Source organism: Schistocerca nitens, chromosome 9 (assembly GCF_023898315.1).
Source record: "Schistocerca nitens isolate TAMUIC-IGC-003100 chromosome 9, iqSchNite1.1, whole genome shotgun sequence".
NCBI lineage: Eukaryota > Metazoa > Arthropoda > Insecta > Orthoptera > Acrididae > Schistocerca > Schistocerca nitens.
The window spans coordinates 187494767-187513843 of NC_064622.1; positions in this window are offsets into that span (position 1 = coordinate 187494767).

Below are 19077 nucleotides of genomic sequence, written 5' to 3' on the forward strand. Positions count from 1 at the left end.
CCCTTAACATTACCACCCTCGCTTTTAATTTTACCGAAGGGTGATTTGTTTTCTTTATATGCTCAGTCAGACCTTCCGACGATCATTTCTTTTTGGGATTCTTTCACATGTTTCTTGTAACCATTTTATCTTTGGTTCTCTGCACTTCCTATCCAAATACATGCGGAACCATTGAGATGATCGACGCACTTGCGTCCTCTCAGGCTGGTCCTGCTGTTAATGGCCCACGAAGCACAATAGGGAGAAGTTCCTCCTGCTCATTACGTGACCACAGGCGGCCGTGGCGAGTGGTTTGCCAGACAGCCTCCCCACGCAGTTCTCTGCCGCTGCCCCGGGCTGCGCCCCGCAGTGACCAGTCATCCTTGTCTGACAGGAGCAACGATCGACGACCCCTCTGCTGCCGGAAATCAAGCAGCATGCGGGCTTGTCCGCGCTAGGCAAACATCGACAAACGCCCCGGTCCCCGGAAACTTGCTCCGCGCTCCAGCCGATTGAGAACAGACCCACAAAGGAAAAAAGGACGACAACTTGTAATGATACTAGTACACACGCAAATATAATTCTTTTCCCTTTGTTTCTGCTGTATAGAGGTAAGTGGTGTACAGTCGGGTATACGGCTCGAACCTGGTACCACCACATCTCTATGACTAGTGCTGCAAACTGGTCTGGTAAAACCTGGAGCTGCTAGCAGCCGCCAAGTTGGGCAGTTCTAGGCAATCATCCTTAGCAGGCACACGTTGTCTTTCCTTCTAGAACTTTCAAAGTTTTTGCTGAAATGTTCTGCGATGTTGGCGCTATTTGCAACAGCGTTTTGAACAGAAACTTTACTTTTTTTTTATTCGGACAGCCATAATTTCCTCTCCTGTGCCGAACTTTTCGTTTCAGAATAACACTTTCAAATACAGTTTTTGCTCTCTTCAGCTCCCTCTAGTACCATGGATGTCATTCTCTGACGGCTTAACAGATGATCCATCATCCTGTTCCTTCTCCTTGTCGGTGTTTTCCATATATTATTTTTCCCTCCTATTCTGCGCAGAATCTCGTCATCCCTTACCTTATCAGTCCACCTAATTTTCAACATTAGTCTGTAGCACTACATCTCAAATTCTTCAATTCTCTTCTGCTCCGATTCCCCGCACCATACAATGCTGTGCTCCAAACGTACATTCTCAGAAATTTCTTCCTCAAATTAAGGCCTATGTTCGATATTAGTAGCCTTCTTTTGGTCAGGAATTCCCTTTCTTCCAGTGCTGGTCTACTTTTTATCTGCTCCTTGCTCCGTCCGTTAACGAGTTATTTTGTTGCCTACATAGCAGAATTCCTAAACTTCATCTGCTTCGCAATCACCAATCTTGATGTTAAGTGCCTTGCTGTTCTCATTTCTACTACTTCTAATTACTTTCATATTACTTCGATTTACTGTCAATCCATATTCTGTACTCATGAGACTGTTCATTCCATTCAACAAATCCTGTAATTCTCGTTCACTTTCACTAGAGTTAACAATGTCATCGGCGAACCTTAAGACTGATATTCTTTCACCCTAAATTTGAATCCCACTTTTGAACATTTTTTTTTCTTTCCGTCATTGTTTCTTAGATGTATAGATTGAACAGAAGATGCGAAAGACTACTCCCTATTCTACATCCTTTTTAATCGGAGCACTTCTTTCCTCGTCTTCCAGTTTTATTGTTCCCTCTTGGTTCTTGTACAAATTGTATATTACTCGTCTTTGCCTATAGCTTGCCCCTATTTTTCTCAAAATTTCGAATGTCTTGCATCATTTGATATTGTCGAATGCTTTGTCCATGTCGACAAATCCTATGAAAATGTCTAGTTATTTTTTTTCTATGTTTTCTTTTCTTTTCAATCTTGCTTCCATTATCAACCGCAAAGTCAGAACTGCACCACTGTCGGCTCTATCTTTCCTAAACACAAATTAATCGTCATCTAACAGATTCTAGATTTCTTTTACCCACTCCTGTACATTTTTCTTGACAGATAGAAACATTACCTGATAATAAATAAGCAATTTTTATAATTAAGCGTGTTTTTCAGCGTATTGCAGTGTTGGTATGCTGCTCATAATGGAAATGCTAACATTCGAACGTTATGTTGTGCTCATTTTTCCACTGTGGAGCAAACCCGGGTACACAAGTTGGGGCAAAACCGGGCCAAGCGCGGTTTAAGGAAAACAGAGAACCTCAAGGCAGAGTACCGCAAAACGCTTGGCCAATTCAAGATGACGTCCCTCAAACCAATGTGTTCCAAGAGAGAGTTTCTCAATCTTCTACAACAGAAAAATTTCCAGATCCACAAGATGAATTCTTAGCCGTTCCTGGAACTTCGGAAATGAAATCGGTCGGAATGGTTACTATTACCGTAACTACCGACATTCCATCGGCGTTCTCTGTATCACCAAAGTTTTCGATACGTTCGCCAAAGGTTGACGTGGAAGATAGCGCTAAGAAAATCACCAACAGGGAACAAGGGAAAAACAGTAATAGTGACCACCTCTCCATTTAAAATTCATTTTGGAGCCGAAGGAAAAGCCGGGTAAGAAAAGAAAAGAAACTCAAAACTAAAATTTGTTGGATGGAATCAAATGGGCAAATTATAAAGAAGAAGATAGTTGGAAAGACTAGGCAGGCTCGAAAATTTTATAAAACAAGATTCTTCATCAGGCGAAGAAGACCCACATGAGGCATGCCTATTTTGTAATATTAAGACTCATACTAGAGGAAGGGTAGATTCATTGTCTACCGTATTGTGGATGGGCTCAAGAGCGACGTTCCATTGCTAAGCAAGAAGATAGATACCTCATCTCCGATTTCTGTTCTTAATAAAGTGTGTTTTTGTTTTTATCAGCATAAAAATTTTGCGAACTTTTCTGATAACACTACGATATTTTGAAAATTTAAAATTCGTTGCTAAAACCAGTTTTGGTTGTTGAAAAAGATTTATGGTATTCTTTGGGAGTATCTTTAAGAACTTCTATATTCTTTCATATTTTTTTGCAGTAGAATAAAACTGTTGTAAAGATTATCCACGTGTGGGACAAAATCAGGTACTTTTTACTTACTGACGTTATTATTTTTTATGGCAAAATGTTTCATTTTAGGCTGCAACCGGACCAGCATCATTGTGTTTAATATACACTCCTGGAAATTGAAATAAGAACACCGTGAATTCATTGTCCCAGGAAGGGGAAACTTTATTGACACATTCCTGGGGTCAGATACATCACATTATCACACTGACAGAACCACAGGCACATAGACACAGGCAACAGAGCATGCACAATGTCGGCACTAGTACAGTGTATATCCACCTTTCGCAGCAATGCAGGCTGCTATTCTCCCATGGAGACGATCGTAGAGATGCTGGATGTAGTCCTGTGGAACGGCTTGCCATGCCATTTCCACCTGGCGCCTCAGTTGGACCAGTGTTCGTGCTGGACGTGCAGACCGCGTGAGACGACGCTTCATCCAGTCCCAGACATGCTCAATGGGGGACAGATCCGGAGATCTTGCTGGCCAGGGTAGTTGACTTACACCTTCTAGAGCACGTTGGGTGGCACGGGATACATGCGGACGTGCATTGTCCTGTTGGAACAGCAAGTTCCCTTGCCGGTCTAGGAATGGTAGAACGATGGGTTCGATGACGGTTTGGATGTACCGTGCACTATTCAGTGTCCCCTCGACGATCACCAGTGGTGTACGGCCAGTGTAGGAGATCGCTCCCCACACCATGATGCCGGGTGTTCGCAGCAATGCAGGCTGCTATTCTCCCATGGAGACGATCGCAGAGATGCTGGATGTAGTCCTGTGGAACGGCTTGCCATGCCATTTCCACCTGGCGCCTCAGTTGGACCAGCGTTCGTGCTGGACGTGCAGACAGCGTGAGACGACGCTTCATCCAGTCCCAAACATGCTCAATGGGGGACAGATCCGGAGATGTGTGCCTTGGTTGTATGCAGTCCTGATTGTGGCGCTCACCGGCACGGCGCCAAACACGCATACGACCATCATTGGCACCAAGGCAGAAGCGACTCTCATCGCTGAAGACGACACGTCTCCATTCGTCCCTCCATTCACGCCTGCCGCGACACCACTGGAGGCGGGCTGCACGATGTTGGGGCGTGAGCGGAAGACGGCCTAACGGTGTGCGGGACCGTAGCCCAGCTTCATGGAGACGGTTGCGAATGGTCCTCGCCGATACCCCAGGAGCAACAGTGTCCCTAATTTGCTGGGAAGTGGCGGTGCGGTCCCCTACGGCACTGCGTAGGATCCTACGGTCTTGGCGTGCATCCGTGCGTCGCTGCGGTCCGGTCCCAGGTCGACGGGCACGTGCACCTTCCGCCGACCACTGGCGACAACATCGATGTACTGTGGAAACCTCACGCCCCACGTGTTGAGCAATTCGGCGGTACGTCCACCCGGCTTCCCGCATGCCCACTATACGCCCTCGCTCAAAGTCCCTCAGCTGCACATACGGTTCACGTCCACGCTGTCGCGGCATGCTACCAGTGTTAAAGACTGCGATGGAGCTCCGTATGCCACGGCAAACTGGCTGACACTGACGGCGGCGGTGCACAGATGTTGCGCAGCTAGCGCCATTCGACGGCCAACACCGCGGTTCCTGGTGTGTCCGCTGTGCCGTGCGTGTAATCATTGCTTGTACAGCCCTCTCGCAGTGTCCGGAGCAAGTATGGTGGGTCTGACACACCGGTGTGAATGTGTTCTTTTTTCCATTTCCAGGAGTGTATAAGAGATCTGAATAACCCTAATATGCCAACTTATTTACCATTGAAAATAATTTATATGAGTTAAAAGTTGAGGTGCCCGTTTTTACCCTAATTTCTCTCAATAGATTCTTTAATCTGATTAAACAGTAATTTTTCCAATTTCGATACCTCTCTGTTCAAGCGTAATACTGCAGCACATTTAACTGTAAGGATATGATTGCCTAAATTGGTAGTCAAGAGGGAATTGTATTGTTCAGACTACGTACTGAAGACACAATGATAAAAATAAACTTTGGATGAAAAGAAATCAAAGAAAAGATTCACAGATGACCTCAGTATCCTCACTGACAATGAAGAATTATGTGACTCGTTGAATGGAACTGAAAGTCTGCTGAAAACATAATATGGAGTACAAGTAAACCAGAGAAACGTGAAAATAATGAGAAGTGGTAGAAACATAATTAGCAACAAACTTAACATCAAAACTGGGGTCCTAGTAGCAGACTAAGAGAAGTAATTTTGGTGTCTTGCTAACAGAATAACCCATGACGGATGATGCAAGAAGGATATACACTGATGTGTCAAAAGTAATGGGGTACCTCGTAATATCGTGTCGGACCTCCTTTTGTCCGGGCTGGGGGAAGCAAATCGACGCGGCCTGGACTCAGCCTGCAGAAATACTGAGCCATGCTGCGTCTACAGCCGTTCATAATTGCAAAAGTGTTGCCGGTGCAGGATCTCGTGCGTGAACTGACCTCCTGATTATGTTCCATAAATTCTCGACGGTATTCATGTCGGGTGATTTGCGCCACCAAATGATTTGCTCGAACTGTCCAGAATGAACTTCAAACCAATCGCGAACAATGGGGGCCCTGTGAAACGGTGCACTGTCATCCACAAAAATTCCACCGTTGTTTGCAACATGAAATCCATGAATGACTGCAGATGGTCTTCAAGTAGCCGAACATATTTCCAGTCAATGATCGGTTCCACTGGGCTGGAGGACTCATTTCATTCCATATGAACACACCTCACACTATTTTGTAGGCATCACCGGCTTGCACAGTGGCTTGTTGACAACTTCGGTCCATGGATTTGTAGGGTCTGCGCTACCCTCGAAACCTTAAACTGGGATTCATCTAACCACGGCACGGTTTTCCAGTCGTCTAGGATCCACCCGATACGGTCTCGATCCCAGGATAGAAGCTGCAGGCGATGTCGTGCTGTTGGCAAAGGCACTTGCGTCGGTCATCTGATGCCACAGCCCACTTACGCCAAATAACGCCAAATTTCGCCGCCATGTCCTAACGGATACGTTCGTCGTACGTCCCACTTTGGTCTCTGCACTTATTTCATGCAAAGGTGCTTTTCTGTTAGCACTGACAACTGTACACATATGCCGCTGCCCTCAGTCGTTAAGTGAAACCTCCGGCCACTACGTTGTCCACGGTGAGATTTAATGCGTGAAATTTGGTATTCTTGGCACACTCTTGACATTGTGGGTCTCGGAGTATTGAATTCCTTGAGGATTTACGTAATGGAATGTCCCATCCGTCTATATCCAACAGCCATTCCGATTTCAAAGTCTGTTAATTCCCGTTGTGCGGACATGGAAACCCTTTCACATTGATCACCTGAATACAAATGACAGCCCCCGCCAACTTGTGTACGCTTTACTACCGCCATCTATATATTTGCATATTGCTGTCTCATGACTTTTGCATCTCGATGTATGATGCGCAGTAACAGAGACAAATAGACCATACCTCGATGAAAAAACAAAAGGGTCTGCCACCATCAAGCATAGACGTTAATTCGAGATAGAAATTCCTGAGCATGTACGTCCAAAGGGCAGCATTGTATGGAAGTAAATCTTGGATTGAAGGAAAATCCTGAAAAGAATTACGGAGTTGGAGGTGTGGTGCCATAGAAGCATGTTGAGACTTAAATGGACAGATAATAATCAGGCTCTCCCCTGAACCAGCAGGAAATGTGTATTTGGAGAACAGTGAGGAGAAGAAGGAACAAGATGATTCGACATGTGATAAGACATCAAGGAATAATGTCCATAGCAGTAGTGGAAGCCGTAAAGGTAGAAACTGTAGGGGAAAAACCGATAGGAATATATCTAAGAGACGTGTAGTGCAAGTGCTGCTCTGAGATGAACAGGCTGACACGGGAGGAGAAGTCATTGCGAGTCACATCAAACCAGTAAGGAGCCTGGAAAAGGGATGTAATTTGTGAATATGTTGGTCAAGTAATATCATAATTAAATGTGGGTGTTCGTTGTCCGTGCGGTTTGGGCGCAGTGCTTGTCATGAAGATCAGTCGCTCAGCAGCAGCGCTGCAATGAAACGTTGATGGGCTTATTGCTCAGGCTGCCTGTCTTCTCAAAAGATCCAGAACGATAGCAGGAGGTCCTTATTTCAACTACAGATGACGATTAATATGCGGTTACTGGACTGAATACATCAAACGCTAAGGCACCAACATCACGAGTCTGATGTTGATGCTGTCATGTTCTGCAAGCCAGTTTAAAGGTTAATTAACTCCTTGCTGTAAACTTGAACCACTCAGTTACTTGAAGAAAATATTAAGGTAATTTTGACACTTAGCTCCCCACCACCTTCTTCTCCCTCTACTTACATTTCTCCTGTTGCAAACTGAGACAGTGGAAAGAGTAACCCAGCTTAAAATTTTCCATTATTCTTCTCGGACAAACACCATCGTATAATGATTCACGTACTTTCTGCAACGTCATTACGAGGTAACTACTTTAAAAAATCGGACGTGTTGAAAATCACATTTCCAAATGTGACAGAGGAATTTTGTGGAGTGGTCTTGCCTTCGGATAAAAAAGTCAACTATGTTGAACGGCAAAGACTGTTAAACTATAGACGCTACGTTGGCGCCACTTTGATAACTACGCAAGTGTTAAAAAATCAAAGATTTATTCTGCGGAGTTATGAACCAGTATTTCTTGATCAGCTCCAGTGCCAATACTGTACTGTGTCCTGTTCTACGCACATGAAAGAGAGATAAACAGGTATAATCAAAACTGTGAAACCTGGCAGCAAGTCGTAAGTTGATAGCTTGCTCAGTAAGCTGTAAATGGCAAGGTTCTAGGTTACGGTCCGTAAGTTTACTTTTTACGATCGAATAATACATAGTGGGAGCCTTTGGTGGCTCATAAGTGACAGCTGCTTAAAAGTCATTTTTCTAAAGTCTGCTCAGTCAATTTCTCTGTTGATTGTTTTTAAAACTCGTTTGACTGTAATAAAGGAAAGGTATGTATTAAAAATGATGAATGCTGAAGCAGCTGCCTGGGGACCCCAGTCCTTCCATTAGGGTGATCCGTCCCAAATCTTTCCACCAAATTTCATAGTTATCAACTGGTAACCCAGAGCGTGGTTATTTTCCTTTTTCTGGAAAGACCCAGAGGGATGGATGGCGTGTGGCCATCCCATCTCTTCTTGCAACAGCAACCTCACTCATGTTAACTGTAAACTGTATATGGTTAATTATGTACTGTTTTCCAGATTGCAATAGTCAGCATGGACGTCAGGCTGTCCCCAGGAATAGGCTACTTCGAGAAAGACCACCTTTTGTACAAGTTATGAATTAGGCAGTAATCGGGCCAGGGGACAGTTCCTGAATTGGCTGCTCGTTTGTGCGGCGCCATGGGGAAAGTCTTGGGCATCAGCCTCAGCTCCACTGCTGAGGTAGGTGATGTGCTCAGTGGTGCTGGCGTTGGCAGGACTACGAGAGAATGTGAATTTTTTACGGGTCAGTCAGCCTGCACACAAACAAGTTATAGGATTCAAACCAGGAATCTTTGCAGTCTGATGAAAACGCTGTCATTGATAGCTTTATTAGTCACTTTATAGAGCTAAAGATAGATCTGAGTCTTCTTGCGTTAGATGACCTAAGTAGTGTAAGCGAGAGGGACGGTGTAGGTGACAATCCGCACCATCAAGACAGTGGGGAGGAATTCTCGGAACCAGTAGGAGACATCTCCTCTAATGCTTTTGCTAGGTTTCCAAACCCGATTTTGCATCTACCACAAGGGATTAAAGAGTTTTCATTGAGTAGGTTGAAAGAGGTTGAATTAAAGTTATGGTTAACGGTTCGGTTTCAATTTGGTGCTGATCTTCATGCATTTCACATGCCACTGTTCTTCAGCTTCTTTATCCTTTAACCCATGGGGTTTTAAGCTAGATTGTCTCTGAAATTATGCAGAGTGAAGGATGCCTTCGTGATATGAGGCAGCGCATTATTCAACTGAAGTTGTCTCTCCAGATCAGGCATAAGTTGTAGCGCAAGCATTTTTGGTGTGTGCAATACCAGCACGAGACGTTACCAGAATGCATTGATGAGATCCACATCGCTCTGTGGTTGCAAGTAGTTGAAAGTAGTGTCATTAAGACCATATTAGAAGGCATGAAGCCTGAGGACTGGTTACGTTTAGGTTTTTTCTAGGAAACCTATCGTCTTCGTGGAATTAGATGGTTGCAAGATGGAAGGGTTAAGATGTGCTCATGAGCAACAGCAGGTGGGGGTCGCCTAGTTATTCCATCTGAGGGGAACCAGTAGGATGCTGCGGGCTTTGCGATTGGTAAGGTTAAACCAAAGGTCTGTTTCAGGTGTGGTGAAAGTAGACATTCTGTGTGATCATGTCAGGTGAAGCTGCACCTGTATCCGAAAATCTGACACCATAGGACACCAGAGGGAAGATGTATGCATGTTCCTGTTAGGAACTGCTCCCACTTCAAAGCAGTGCGAAATTTGGTGCTTCCTTATGTGTGTGCCAACTTCAATAATGATCCTGTACGTGTTATTTTGGATTCTGTGAGTTCTGTTTCACTCCTTGATTATAACTGGCACCTCAAATTTGGGAAATTTTGTAGGACACCTCTTCTGTGCCTCCCGTCCCCCCCCCCCCCCCCCCCACCATCTCAGATATGTTGTTTGCTTAATGGACAAGAGTGTCCTGTTGTAGGGGAGTTTAGGGACAAGTTAAGCGTACTGGAGTTTTACATGGACTATCAGCTTTGTCTTTGCTAAGAATCTGTCAGTTAATTTTGATACTGGGCTGTGATTTCATTGAGCATATCAGTCTGGTTCTTGATTATCAAGCTCACGCATTTTATTTCAGATTTTGCCTTAATGAAATAACAGCATTGTCTTCATGTCGGCGATCTCAATCGATTAGTAGTGTGCAGTCAGGGTCGTCTGTGTCTACCACTGATCGTTTGGACCCTGGCAAGGCTATGAAACTGTTGAGACTGCTATCCCGATGTCCTCACTAATAAATTAGGCGTCACTAGTGAGATCCGAAATAAGAGTCCCTTGGTTGACGATATTCCTGTTCGTCAAGTGCCTTACTGATTATTCCCACCCACGATGACTATTTTGCGCTGGCTGATTAATAACTTGCTCCAGGATGGTGACATTAGACCTTAGACTTCTCCCTGCGCTTCACCCATTTTTCTTGTTCCTAAAGGACAGACTGGCAAAGATCCAAACCAGTAACTGTCATTTTACTGATTGGAACATTTACGAGTTTAATCGGTTTCCTTTCGAAGTGTCTATGGGCGCGGCCATGTTGTCTCATCATCTGTCGATGATGTGATGATTTATAGTTCCGAGTTCGCGGAGCATTTGTACAACCTTGAAGAAGTTTTCTTATGTCTTAGGTAGGACAGGCTTGCTGTCAAGCCTTCTGAGATTACCTTGGCTCGTCCTTCCATATTCTTTTTGGGTCTGGAACGGGCACGTTGACACCTTCCTTGTGTTACTACCTCCCCCCCTCTCCCCCTCTCCCCCTCTCCCCCTCTCCCAAGATCATGAAGGGAGTGGTCACATTTACTGGAATGGCGAATTTCTTTCGGAGTTTATTCCTAATTAAATCCAATTGGCAGCGCTCTTGAATACCTTTCTTTGGATGGAAACCACCAAGCTTCCTTTGAAGCAATTAAAGCCGCCCTTTGCAGCCCTCCAATGTTAACTATCCCGAATTTCAGCAAGTCCTTTGTTGACCAGACAGACGCATCCAATTTGGAGGTGGCGACTGTACTCCAAGAATATCAGGGGGAGAGGCATCCCGTCGCCTCAGGATTACGCTGCTTGTCTCAAGCTGAATTAAAATATTCATTGTATGAATGGCAAGCTTTAGCAGTTCTCTTCCCCTTGGAGAAGTTTAAGTTCTACCTAAATCATAGGGAATTCGTGTTCGAGACTGATAATCAGGATTTGAGTTTGGTATTGGCCCACCAAGGAAAACTGGTAGGGTTGCTCGTATCTTCACATTTCGTTTCAAAGTTCATCGTATCGTATGTCCACACAACAGCGTGGCCGATGCTTTAAGTTACATGTAAGAAGATTGTGAGTCCTCGCAATATGCGAAAGACGGTGGCCAACATGCCTTGGGCAGTGCTGTGTTGATTGAAGTTCCTGAACTCTTTTACTATGTCAAGGGGAGACAGGAAGTAGATCCCCATATTTTCCACATAAAAATAAAGGCATTTTAATGCCGAGCATAGATGGGTATTGTATTGTACTATATTAAACTGAGGATCTAGAAATGACGGAGAGGCTTCATCCCCATCGTAACCTGGAGTGGTACAGAACCCCGCAAAGGCTACAGCAGTCTATTCATCCCACCTCCGCCCCACACCGAACCCAGGGTTATTGTGTGGTACAGCCCCCAGTGGACCCCCCCGGGAATGTCTCACACCAGACGAGTGTAACCCCAATGTTTGCGTGGTAGAGTAATTATGGTGTACGTGTACGTGGAGACAGTGTTTGCGCTGCAATCGCCAACGTAGTGTAACTGAGGTGGAATAAGGGGAACCAGCCCACATCCACCGAGGCAGATGGAAAACCGCCTTAAAAATCATCCACAGACTGCCCGGTACACCGGAGCTCGACACTAATCCGCCGGGCGGATTTGTGCCGGGGACTGGCACGCCTTCCCGCCCGGAAAGCACTGCGTTAGACTGCAAGGCTAACTGGGCGGGCTATAGATGCACTCTGTCTTCAGGCCACAAGTGGCCCATCGGGACCATCCGACTGCCGTGTCATCCTCAGCTAAGGATGCGGATAGGAGGGGCGTGTGGTCAGCATGCCGCTCTCCCGGTCGTTACGATGGATTTCCTTGACCGGAGACGCTACTACTCGCTCGAGTAGCTCATCAGTTGGCATCACGAGGCTGAGTGCACCCAGAAAAATGGCAACAGCGCATAGCGGCCCGGATGGTCACTCACCCAAGTGCCGGCCACGCCCGACAGCGCTTAACTTCGGTGATCTGTCGGGAACCGGTGTATCCACTGCCACAAGGCCGTTGCCCGGGCTATAGATGGGTACATTCTTAATAAAGGTGTTGTATGTCAAAGGAGGAAGGGCGACTACACACTCGAAATTTGTTTTCCTCAGGTATTGATTCCCGCAGTTTTTATGTCTTTTTATAGCACCTTGTTGGGTGGTCATCCAGGTTTCCATAAAACCTTGGTCAGATTAGACGACATGTGGTTTGACTGTCTATGTGTAAGGATATATGTCAGTTAGTGGCGGGGGTGTCAGTTGTACAAACAAGAGAAACCCACTCCTAACTCACAGAAGGGTCTTCTCGGGTCTACTCGTGAGAGCAGACCCATGGACTGTCTCTTTGTAGACTACGTAGGACCCTTTCCATGTACCTAGAGGGGGGGCAGTTATTTTGGTGCTGGTGGACGCGTTTTCCCGTTTAGGTGATTAATTCCCAACTGCGTGGTTATTAGTGGCCAAACCATACAGTATCTTACCAAAATCTTTGCCACATTAGAGCCACCAAGCATCTTAGTAGACGATAGCGCTCTGGCATTTACATCTAACGAATTCAGAAGATTTTGTTTCGATTATGATGTTAGGCATTTTACCACTACTTCTCACTAGCCCCAGCCATCCTTTGCTAAGCGCATGAATAGGAATAGGAAGGCCACGTTGACAATATTTCATGTAAAGCCTCAAAAAGCTGGGATCTTTCTATCCTGTGGTTAAATCTTGATTTTAAAACTGCTCATCATGAAGCCACCAGGGTCACTCTAGCCTCATTAACCCTGCCCTATCCGATTAAATCTCCCATGAGTAATCTTCGGACCATTGATGGGCTGCTCCCTGGGCGATCACCCCCAAACCATCTAACATAACTGGCAGAGAGCGACACGCAGTATAGAGCTCGGACGCAGGTTCGAAGTGCCTAGTTGTGGGAGGTGTGAGTTCAAGGGCAAGGTGCGAAACCGTATGTTTATGCCCAGCTATAACGTCTGAACCAAGGCTGGAGCAACCCGTTCTAATAAACAGGCTCACCATTTTATAGGCCCCTGTTAATTTTAAGGTTTCTGAGTCCAGTTAATATCTTGGTCCGTAATGAATTGAACAGGAAGATTTTTAGAGTTCAAGTAATTCAGGTTAAAGAGGGTAGTTGGCCCCATATTTACCTTCTGCCCTCGGAACCGGACCAAGAAGGGCATCATTGAATATGAGTAGGGGACACTGAGCCGTATGCGTTCGGCCTTCTATCCACGTCGCCCCTCATTGACGATCTTTGTCTGGAAAACTTCGGAGGTACGCCGGTGGCTCCATCAGTGGGAACAAAAGCCGCGAAGCAGGAAGATTTTGGACCGTGAATGTGTGGCGTGCGGAGCGAGTCAGATGCGGGCGAGTGAGATTTGGAGTTGTGGATGGTACTCTAGAGAATGAATCGCCTTTTGTAAAGTCGCTGAGCCTGGTTTTGACTGTCGCGTACCGCCTGCCCTGTGAAACAGTTTCCGTGAGTCGGCGTGATATTTTGGAAAAATGAACCGACTTGGAGGTTATTTGTCTGGTTCAACGTTAGTGGAGGTGGTCTGGTCTCCTGCAGGCTTAAGAAGTGGAAGGACGGCGACCATCCTGTCGAAATTAAGTAACTTACGTGCATCTCCTTACCTCTCGCTCTCCCCCTTCCCGCAACTGCCGACGGGGCTTATGGAACTACCACTCATTGTTAATAGCCTCCTGTCGGATTAGAATGGAGTGCAAGAGGAGAAAATGCTTAGTTAACACTACACCAGAATAAATTTTCACCCTATTGTACCATTTGCGCATGGTATGGGCAAAAAAAAATTGCGCATGTCTTCCTGTATAACCCTAAATGTCTTCAATTATACACTCGTAGACATTACATGAAAGTTATTTGCGCGAAGTAAGGCTATTTTATTTTATTTTATTTGTTTTTCTCTATGTATTACCACGTGGTTTCTGGAAGTTGGACGACTAAGAGTCCACGTACAAGGTGTTTCTGAGACATCTGCTCCCTACTTTCTTAGAAGAGCCAGTCGGTATGGCCGAGCGGTTCTAGGCGCTTCAGTCTGGCACCGCGTGACCGCTACGGTCGCAGGTTCGAATCCTGCCTCGGGCATGGATGTGTGTGTTGTCCTTAGGTTAGTTAGGTTTAAGTAGTTCTAAGTTCTAGGGGACTGATGACCTCAGATGTTAAGTCCCATAGTGCTCAGAGCTATTTGAACCATTTTTTCTTAGAAGACACCTCACTGCACCTTTGCTCACATATGTGCCTCCTTTCGGTGCAACCACAGCTCCCTGTGCACATGTTTCTGGTGATAAACTGAGACAAGATATATTATGAAACACATAAGGGGGTCGTGTTTCACGACCAGCTTGTTCAGTTGCCCGACCTAATCTGAGATTTTTATTCTGGAATTATGTGAACAGAGTGTGTAATGAGATACCTGTCGTGGCCAAATAAGAGCTGCCGACAATACCTAAAGTGTGGGTGTACCGCTGCTTCATCTTAAAAAATAAAAATTTTAATACTGAAAAAACCGACGTTTCCGCCGTGTTTTGTCGGTCTTCCTCAGAACGTACATTGATTTAGCTAGGAAATGTATTTTTTAGTATACTGCGCTTCCGACGACCGTCGTAACGTTATTTTCATCCTAGGGTACATGATAAATATAGGACATTCTCAGTATTATTGAGCGGCAGAGCGAAACTTCAAGTGTGGGAAGTGTCATATGTTAACGTTCGTAAAAATGTATTGCGAAACTGTTTACTGTAACGACGCCACGCGGTATGCAGAGGTGCTGGCGAAGATGAGATGTCTGGTGTCCTGCTACTTGAGCAAAGAACGCAGAGCGACAATATACGAGGGGCGTTCAGAAAGTAAGCTCCGATCGGTCGCGAAATGGAAACGACTATGAAAATCCGATAAAGCTTTGCACAGATGTTTTGGGTAGTGTCTCTAGTATAACCCCAGTTAGCATCACGTCGCTCTTCTCATTTCTGAGCTCGCAGTGAGTGCGTAAAGATGTCTAGAAAATAGTGTCTGCCGCCAAGTACGAGGGCCTGGTGAGAAATTTCGCCTGAAGCTATGCAGCTAACATTACATAACTGTCGTGCTGTTTCTTCTTCAAGACAATTCTCAGCCGCATTCTGCAGGGGCAATGAAGATGCTCCTGCATCGTTTTCAAATGGAAATGTGAGATTACCCACAATACAGTCCGAAATTGTCTCCCCCTGAGTTTCATCTCTGGTCACATGAACCGCTGTCTTTGAAGACAACATTTTGACATAGACAACGAGGTGTAGGCCAGCGTGGAGAATTGGCGGAAAGCACTGGCGGCTGCCTTCTATGATGAGGCTATTGAAAAGTTGGTACAACGCTACGACAAAAGTCTAAGTCAGAACGGCGACTACGTAGAGAAGTAGCTGAAAGGTGTAGCTAATTGTTACAAGTAAAACATTTCTGATGTTCACTGTGGTTTCAATTTGGCAATCAATCGGAGCTTACTTTCTGAACAGGCCTCGTATGAGCACCAAGAGAACGTCAGGTCACCGCCGCTGCGTACTCGTAATATCAAAATGATATAAATGTTGTTATACGCCAGTGTTGCTCATGTATTCGCAGTCAACTGACGTAATATTATATTTTGCGCCATGGTAAATTAAACGTGAATAAAACCGCAAACAGCTCTTAAGTGATGATTTATTCACGACCCGTTTCGCTGCATTAAAGCAGCATCTTCTGCTGGTACTACATGGAAAGGAAAGCACCATTTTAATCCATTTATTTAAAAAATGAATCTAGGATAGCCAACAAAAATAAACATAAATAAAAGTACTGACAGCAGCGTCGTACAGATTAGCACACGGAGTCGCCTACAGCGTTCGTAGTGACAGAACCCAACCCCATGAAGAGGGGAAGTGGTCAGCAGTTAATAACATCCGGCAAAGGACAGGGGTGAATAACCCATAAACCAACCCTATTAATACAAAGACAGATACCAAGAGAAGGATAAAATTACGCTGTATAGCGGTACTCTGGTCTTGTATTAATTTTATTTTATTGTGGATGCAAATTTCATTTAAACTGTTATGAAAGTTATTAGATTGTTTTACCATATGTACATCCTCACTTCTGTTGAGTATAATTATTTTATAATGTTGTCCTTCTCCCTCCTAACACTTCCGGATTCGCAAGCACACACGAACGTGCGAGCACACGCACACTATTTTTACGAGTTTTTAGTTTTACTATTTTATGATTAGTTACCATTGTATTTATTTACTGTTTAACTAAGACATTTTTAATTATGTTATCGCTAGACTATCAAAAATGAAATTTCCTCTATCTGACCCTTCTTTCGATATGTAATCTGTTTCTCAAGGTTGTTCACGACTACTGTACCCTCTGCGAAGAAGATAGCTAGTTAAAGTCTGATGAAAGGTTGTAAGCCGAAAATCGCTTAACGAAATAAGCAAACACTGTAGAACATTCGCAATGCCATTGACTTCACTTAGAATTATGAATCTGCTCTACGAAGTAGCGACAGAAGTATCAGTCAACATATCTTGCACCACTTTAAACTGTTGAACGAATTTTATAGATTGACAAAACCTACGAAAGATTCTATTTTTGTAGCTTTGACTTTCAAGCTCAACATCAGAAATGCCTCTGACGTTATTAACTTTGTTTAAGCCAAACGGAATGCCATATAACAATTCCTCAGCTTTTTTCCCATCTTCTCTTCAGTACTACGGGTAATTATGAGCCGCGATGCGATGTCGATACCTAGTGGCCGACTCGCAAGTATGTCTGCGGTGTTGCGAAGTGAGGCTTTCTTTGGTTTGTTTGAACATATCAGAAGGCTTGTCAGACTCTGATTCCTGCTACAGGACACCTGCGTCCTCCGAATCCACACCCATTTCTTCTTCTCTCAAGTTAGGAGCAAGTTTACCCCCTCGTAGAGGCCCTCACTCCACCCTTTGCCAGTATGCACTTTGTCTCTGCAGTTAACTGTGGAATTCCTTTTACTCTCTTAAAGTCGAAGTCTTTACTTTGAGTTCAGTGGACCTATTATATCTAACAAGCAACCGCTTGAGTGTGGTGTCACAAATTTCAACTTTATTAAGGTTAACAAATATTAGCTACCAATGACTCACCATAAAGGGCGAAAGAAAATGAGTGTCCAGAATGGGCACAGGTCAAACTTCTAAGGGATATACCTATTACGCTTCAAAAACCCGACATCGCAGAAATTCAAGAAATTTTCAAAACGAACTATTTACTTGCACCATCAACACCGAATGAAAAATGGCGCCCCACTTTGATCACACAGGTTCGCACCATCAAGATCGAAGGCGAATTCTTTGCGAGCTACAAACCGTGAAGGACGTTCTGCGAGACATCCGTTCTTAAATAATGCATTTAGAATCATATTGATGTAACAGGGTGATCTACATCTACATCTACATCCATATTCCGCAAGCCACCAGACCGTGTGTGGCGGAGGGTACCTTGAGTACCTCTATCGGTTCTCCTTTCTATTCCAGTCTCGTATTGTTCGTGGAAATAAAGATTGTCGGTATGCCTCTGTGTGGGCTCTAATCTCTCTGATTTTATCCTCATGGTCTCTTCGCTAGATATACGTAGGAGGGAGAAATATACTGCTTGACTCCTCGGTGAAGGTATGTTCTCGAAACTTCAACAAAAGCCCGTACCGAGCTACTGAGCGTCTCTGTTGCAGTCTTCCACTGGAGTTTATCTATCATCTCCGTAACACTTTCGCGATTACTAAATGATCCTGTAACGAAGCGCGCTGCTCTCCGTTGGATCTTCTCTATCTCTTCTATAAACCCTATCTGGTACGGATCCTACACCAGTGAGCAGTACTCAAGCAGTGGGCGAACAAGCGTACTGTAACCTACTTCCTTTGATTTCAGACTGCATTTCCTTAGGATTCTTCTAATGAATCTTAGTCTGGCATCTGCTTTACCGTCGATTAATTTTATATGGTCATTCCATTTTAAATCACTCCTAATGCCTACTCCCAGATAATTTATGGAATGAACTGCTTCCAGTTGCTGACCTGCTATATAGTAGCTAAATGATAAAGGATCTTTCTTTCTATGTTTTCGCCGCACATTACACTTGTCTACCTCGAGATTAAATTGCCATTCTCTGCACCATGCGTCAATTCGTTGCAGATCCTCCCGCATTTCAGTACAATTTTCCATTGTTACAACCTCTCGATATACTACAGCATCATCCGAAAATAGCCTCAGTGAATTTCCGATGTTATCCACAAGATCATTTATATATATTGTCAATAGCAACGGTCCTACGACACTTCCCTACGGCAAACCTGAAATCACTCTTACTTCGGAAGACTTCTCTCCATTGAGAATGACATGCTGCGTTCTGTTCCTAGTAACTCTTCAATCCAATTACACAATTGGTCTGATAGTCCACATGCTCCTACTTTGTTCATTAAACGACTATGGGGAACTGTATCAAACGCCTTGCGGAAGTCAAGAAACACGGCACCTACCTGTGAACCCGTGTCTATGGCACTCTGAGTCCAGTGGACGAATAGCGCGAGCTGGGTTTCACACGATCGTCTTTTTCGAAACCCACGCTGATTCCTAAAGAATAGATTTCTAGTCTCCAGAAAAGTCATTATACTCGAACACAATACGTGTTCCAAAATTCTACAACTGATCGACGTTAGAGATATAGGTCTATAGTCCTGCACATCTGTTCGACGTCCCTTCTTGAAAACGGGGATGACCTGTGCCCTTTTCCAGTCCTTTGGAACGCTACGCTCTTCTAGAGACCTACGATACACCGCTGCAAGAAGGGGGGCAAGTTCCTTCGCGTACTCTGTGTAAAATCGAACTGGTATCCCATCAGGTCCAGCGACCTTTCCACTTTTGAGCGATTTTAATTGTTTTTCTAGCCCTCTGTCATCTATTTGGATATCTACCATTTTTTCGTCCGTGCGACAATCTAGAGA